The following is a 6,869-nucleotide window of genomic DNA, read 5'->3' as shown; positions in this document are numbered from 1 at the left end:
AAAAATGACAAAAAGATACCTAGAAGTGAAATAGCTGGATCAAATGGAATTTCTAGTTTCAGTTTTCTGAGGAGTCTTCATATTGATTTCCATAGTGATTTTACGAGTTTACATTCTCACCAAGAATTGGTTCTCAAAAAGATAAAATTGGCAAAACTTTAGTGAGATCAAGAGGAGAAGACTCAACAAACTAAAATCAGACTGATACCACAGAAAGACAAAGTCTCATAAAGCATTACTATGAATGATTATATGTGGACAAATTAAAATAGAAGGAAAGGATAAATTCCCAAAACAGACAAACTACCAAGAGTGGATCATGAGGACATAGAAAACTTGAATGGCAATACTCAGGTATAAAAATTTCCAAGAAGGCAAAGATTCATACACCAAAAGGTGTACTACATTATGAGAGAAATGGAGGATGACAAAGTAAATGGAAGCGTATGCTGTGTTTGCATATTGAAAGAATTGTTAAATTCCCCAGGCTGTCCTCAAACTTGGGATCCTCCTGCCTCAGCTTCCCAGAGTGCTGGGATTACAGGTGCACACCACCACACCTGGCTGAAAGCAGTATCCTGAGATGGAATCCCTGCCTGATAAGTGAGTGACAACAGGGTCTGGACTATTACCTAAACTGGCTGACAAAGCTGTGGCAGTCACAGGAGTGATTCCAATTTTGAAAGAAAATGCGATCACACAGCCTAGCCTGCCACAGAGGAACCTCTCAGGAAAGGAGTGGACCTCTGCAGGAACGCCACAGCTGTGATGCCTTGAGAGATGGCCACAGTCAGTGCTGCCTTTAGCAGCCCCCACCCTGTGGGCTAGCAGCTGCCTGCACGAATGCAGGACCCCACTCCAGCTAAAGACCACAACTCCATGGAGCTTGGGCCATTGGTAGCATAATAAAGTGTTTTATTTTGTTTTTGAGTTTAGGCTGCAGTTCAGGCTGCCTTGAACTCACTATGTAGTCCAGGATGGCCTCAAACTCATGGCGATGCTCCTGCCTTGGCCCTCAGGAGTGCTGGAACAATAGTAATTTTAAGCCACACCACATATATTGGTTTTCAGGAACAACACCTGTACACACTTAATGGACTGGCAGTAGTAGGCAGCCATGATTTTGAATGCACTGGGAAACCAAAAGAGTTATGTGGTTCTTTCTTCTCTACCTCACTGGGCTTTGATCCCAGGGCCTTGCACTGAGCTACAGCCCCAGCCCTTAAAATTTTTTGTTTTTGTATTTTGAGACAGGCTTTCACTAAGTTGCCCTGGTAGGACTTCAGCTCAAGATCCTCCTGCCTCAGCCTTCCAAGTGCTTGGACTATACATGTGTGCCTGGTTTCCCTTTTGTTTTTTACCTAGTCCTGGGTGCAGAGCAGCAGGTCCTGCACCCTGTCAGTCCTGTGCCTGGAATGTAAGGACAGGGGAAGGTGCACACATGTGGAGCAACCTTGGCTGTCTGAAGCCCATGTGGGTGCCTGGGTGGAAATGTGTCTGTTACAGGGGACAGGCTGGGGATGAGTCAGTCCCGAAGGTCACAGCTGGCTCCAGCAAAGGTCTTCAGGAAACTCAACGTCCCTCCATTAGATTTTTATTTCTGAATTTCTCCATCAAACAATGGGAAGCTCAGCCTCACACCCAAGCCCATAGCAGACAAAGGGGTCCTCAAGAGCCACCTGGGAACAACACGCTGGTATCACTACAGGAGCCCAGAGAGCCAGGCCTAGGGCAGCAGACCCTGATCCCAGACCAGGCCTCTCCCCATGCCTGGTTTTCTCTTCCAGTGTGGCCTAGGGGGTGAACTGGGCTGGGCCTTCCAGGGACCAAGGCCTGAAGTCAAGGGACACAGGCCCTTCTGACTTCCCCCAGCCCCCTGGCTTTCCATGTGACTTTTAATGGTCAACAACCTGTCCCTCTGTCTGTTCCTTCTGCCCTAGTTGAGGATACTGGCATCTGTGCCTCTGTCCTCCACAGGCAGCCATCGCATTTCTGTTTCGTCTGTAGTCCTGGTCCCAATCATGCAGGTGCTCTGCGCCAGTCCTCAGTACCAGCCATGGTCCTGGCGGCCCCAGTCATCTTTCTCCTGGGACCACCAGAGGGCGCCCGGCCTCTATGAAGGGACAGCAGGTGCCCGTCTTTTCCAAGACAGGGGAAATCCTGGAGTGGAGAGGAGGGGAAGGCAGGTAGGGAGAGGAGAGAGCCCAACATGGGTACTTCACCCACAGTGCCCACTCTGTACCACCAGGGCCTTCTACACTGGGGGGCATGGGGAGCAGGGAGTGCCCAGATCTGTGGGAGGACTGCAGAAAGGAAGCCCAGCTCTAGGACAGAAATATGAGCTTGGTAGCTGACCCTTGGGGTAGCCTGCTCCCAGGAGGCACAGCAGGCTTGGCAGGGAGATGGCAGGCAGGTCCTGACTTGGAAGGGGCTTGGAAGCTGGGCTTCCCTTGACTGTGCAGGAAGTGGGCACCAGGAAGGCACAGGTGGCATTTGTCTTCAAGTGCCCCAGCTCAAATGCAGCCCAGAAGTGCCTGCTACTTCTGCAGCTGCTAGTGAGGGGCACCAGAAATCCAGCTGAATGCAAGCAGCTCCCTAGGTGCCTTGTCCTCTACTCCATGGTCTTTCTGTCACAAGCCCCCCCATCCTCTGCTGGCTCCTGCCTGTCAGCCTTGCCCTTGGGTGGACTGCATCTGGGGACAACTTTCAGCTGGGACCCGGCTGACCGGGCCAGTGGGGAGGACAGGCACGGGGTGGAGCTGGGCCTTGAGGGCCCCTGGAGTGCTGGTGCTCTGGGCTGTAGGCTTCTGGTGGCTATGAGTTCTGAGGGTGCCCAGATGGGAGGGACTGCTGTCCTGTTTCCCAGGAGGTCACCCAGGCCTGTGTGGCTCAGGACTCCATCCAGAAAGCAGGGCCTGGGGAGAGCAGTATGTTCTTCCATTTTTGTCCTCCTCTCTCTCTTCTGTTTTCAGCTTTTGGATTTCTCCTTTCTCTTGTTTCCCCCTCTGAAACACAGCATGATTTCTGAGAACCACCAGGAGCTTTGGCAACATCTCTTCCATGCTCGTTTCCTGACTCTTTGAACAGGCTCTGAGTCTGTATGCGCCATAAATTGAGAACTGCATTTATATACTTTCTTCCTTAACTTGAGATGACCAGTCTCAGCCAAAAAAAAAAAAAAAAAAAAAAAAAAAGAAAGTTCCCTCCATAAGAAGATTTCCCTACAGCTCACTTTGGGGTGTTTTTCTCAGCAAGCAGCATGAAAGTCTGCCTTGGGCTATTCTTGGGTCCCCATGCCTCTACTGGGGTCCTCAGGCCCAGGTGCTCTTTCTTGTCTATGCTTGGGCCTGCCTGGGCTAAATGTGATGCTTGACCTCTCACAGGGAGACCTGGAGTAGATAGGGGCTGTGCCCAGTGCTTCCAAGCCCAACACCCAAATCCAAGCCTGGTTTGAATGCAAGAGCCCCAGAAGGGCTTGGTAAGGCTCTATGGAGTGCCAGATGAGGACATGGGGCTTGGCAGGCAGTCTTGGATGTGTAAGCAAATGTGTGCTGTGCTTTATTGAAAGACACTGACATTCCAGTTTAATATAGTATTCATGGGTCAGGAGGCAGTATCCTTTTTTAGATTGTTTCAAATATTTTGAAATATTTAAAAAACAGTCTCAGTGTAAGGGCTATGTGAAAAGAGAACTCAGAGCCTCTGTCCTCTGTCCCAGAATGCATGTCCAGTGGTGTTCCTGGGAAGGCTGAAATGCATGTTGTAACAGTCACTTCTCTGAGCATCTGTAGAAACGGATGGACCCAATGCCTGGCCTGTGCCCTTATAGAGCCCTGAGCACCTGCTCAGGATGCTAGCTTGGCTCCTTCACAGGTACTTTTGCTGCTTTCTCTCCAAATCCTTCATCCAACCAGCATTCTTTGCATGTATTCCCAATATTCCTGACATGGACACGATGCTGATGGCACAGAACTCAGTCAGGGCAGGATGGCTGTGTCAGCCCAGCAAGCACAGTAGTCACGTGCCCAGCTGCACCGGGACAGATTCCCACAATGAGCCAGCTCACCCATTGAGAGAGGCTGCCTACTCCTCAATGGGACTTTTCTTTCACTTTGTGCGAACAGCCTTGTGGAAGAAAACCAAAAGAGCAGATGATGGTGTGGGATAGGAATTCAGCCACATAACAGACATTGCAGAAAGTCTCTGTAATTTCTTTAATGATCCAAACAATACAACACGATGATGCCAGTTTCGAATGCATTCTGAAACACATTTTTGACAGGAACCGATATGCATTTGGTCCTGAGGGACAGGCAGCAAACTGCACAAACTCTAGGTACTACAGCCTCAAGAGGCTGGCACCCCACACAGGCAGAGGGGCTGCACCTTCTCCTGGCCCGGCTTCTCTATATAAACCATGACTTCCTTTCCTTGCCTTGTCTTATTGTTTCTCTGTGAAAAAGTTTTCTTTCGTTGTTTTTGTTTTTGAGACAGTCTCACTATGGTTCAGGCTAACCTCAAACTCACAGTGATTCTCTTGCCTTAGCCTCTCAAGTGCTCCCAAGTTACAGGTGGTGTGACACCATGCCTGGCTCTCTGTGGAAGGATTTCTAAGGGGGACAGAGAGGGCTGGAGAAGTCAACTGCAGGGATTTGCCAGGGCCCCATATTCCATGTGGTACCTTGGTTGCCAGGCCTACTGTAGGGCTGTGCCAGCACTGAGTCTGAGTCCCTTCTCTGGCAGACAGGGCTGCACTGCTTGTAACTGAGGTCACTGGGCACAGCCTGCACATAACCCATTGCTCATTTTTCTCTGACCACAGTGACTTGAACAGCTAGAATGGTGGAAGCCATCAGCCTCAGGGGGACTATAAATGCCAGCTGTGACACTACTGACCCCTGGATGACCAAGGAAAAGTTTGTGAAGAAAATCAGGCCCACTGCTGCCCAGAGGGTATGCCCTGACCCCAGTGCCCAGGGCCATCCAAATGTACATGGCCATTCAGCACCAAAGCTCTTGGGGACCCAGTCTCTGGCTACAGAGTTCCACCAGCCACCCCTTGGAGCCAGACCCTGCCACAGGACGTTAGGCCCATCAAGTCCTTTTCCTGACACTGGGTTACCTCCAAGACAAGTGTATTCTGCTGGTAGTCTCCACCCTTCCAAGGCCAGCCACTCAGGTGCCTCTCCCAAGAGCTCCAATTATGACACAGAACTGGAAGTGACTGCAGCTGAGAGGAAAGACCTCTTTGCCAAGCTGTGAGGCATCATTAAGCTCAGAGGAAGCATTCTCAGCCCCAGCTGACATCGGGCACAAGCCTTGTCCCAGGGATACAACTCCAGGCCTAGCACCCACTACAGACAGACAACAGGCATGGTCCCAGGCCCTTGCAGAAGCCCCACTCAACCCAGAGGTGGGAGGTTCAGACATCCACATCTCTCTGCCAAGGTCACACTAAGACTTCAGAAGGCAGCAGTGGACTACAGATCAAACACCGCAAGACCAGTGAAAGGTACAAGGTTGCCTCCCTTGGGGCACTTCCTCCAGGCCTGCAGACCAGGCTCTGCTACTAAAAGCTGGGGCAGCGAAAGATGGACCCCTACATATGGCACCCTCAACCTCCAGGATTGCAAAAGAGCTTTACACAGTAATTATGACCAGAGCTGTGGGTTCTCCAGCGCAGAGGAGGCCAGTTGGCCTACTTTGGCTGTCTATGCTATCCCTGCCTGACAGATCCTGGGGCGCTAGGTTTCCCAACAAAGAAGCCCAAAGGAACAGAAGAGGGGCTGCGACAGGATTTCCGAGTTATTATGTACTAACCGGTCTGTGCGTGGCACATTTTATTTCTATAAAACTATTACAAAATATTAAAAAATACATTTTAGTAAATTTACAGCAGTTATGTCTCAATTTATTAATGCAAAAACATCCTTTTTCTCTGTACAAACTACAGGCTCCATCCTCATGGGCTCATCACTATGTGCACTTTTAAAAAATATTATTTTCTAATAAACTCTTTGAAGTTAAAAATAACAGAGTTCTTCCAGTTTGTCAAAAAAAAAGTGTATGTGTGAGTGAGTGTGTAACAGTCTTGGCTTCCAAGAATGTGGCCAAAATAAAGATGATGAAAGCAAGTATTAAACCATGAAGACAGTACAGGAGATGGCCATTAACATTGGAAACTAGTTAAATTAAAATAATATATTTCATATTTTACACTATTTCAAAAAATGAAATGTCATTCAGTTAAGTATTGATCTCTCAAAAAATCTAATTTACAATTCTGTGTATAAAAATATAATTTGTGGACCCCCATGAAGCATGTTTTAGTTTACACTTGCAGAGAAGCAGGAGCATAGCAGAGGAGAACTGGCAAGCACAGAATTCTGTTTCCCGACTCTCAGGACCAGGAACTTGTAGAAAAATAGACTCTGAGCAGGTTGCTTGGCCGCACAAAATAATCTCTTCCCCCCCCCCCGTGAATACAGTTCACATGATAATAATAAATTATCCAAGACACAAACTAGTTAAGGCTCTTGAAGGTCCGGTTCATATTATTTAAAACATCTATTCATACCAAACAAATAAATAGCCTGGAGAGGAGAAAAAATAACCAAAAATTCAAAAAATATATATATAAACTAAACACAACAACAAAACTCCCCGGGGTCTTTGCTTCCTTATAGTCTACTTTGGACTGTCCTACATTATTATTATTATTATTATTATTATTATTATTATTATTATTAATTATGATGATGATGATGATGATGATGATGAATGTCTCATTCCGCGCACTTTTCTGTATGTCTTGTTCCACCTCGCCGCTGCTGCCGCGCCCTCCCGCGCTCCTCCGAGGCCTCGGCTTC

This window comes from Fukomys damarensis, unplaced genomic scaffold, assembly GCF_012274545.1.
Source record: "Fukomys damarensis isolate Sample0158 unplaced genomic scaffold, DMR_v1.0_HiC HiC_scaffold_16, whole genome shotgun sequence".
Classification (NCBI taxonomy): domain Eukaryota; kingdom Metazoa; phylum Chordata; class Mammalia; order Rodentia; family Bathyergidae; genus Fukomys; species Fukomys damarensis.
This window is presented reverse-complemented; position numbering follows the sequence as displayed.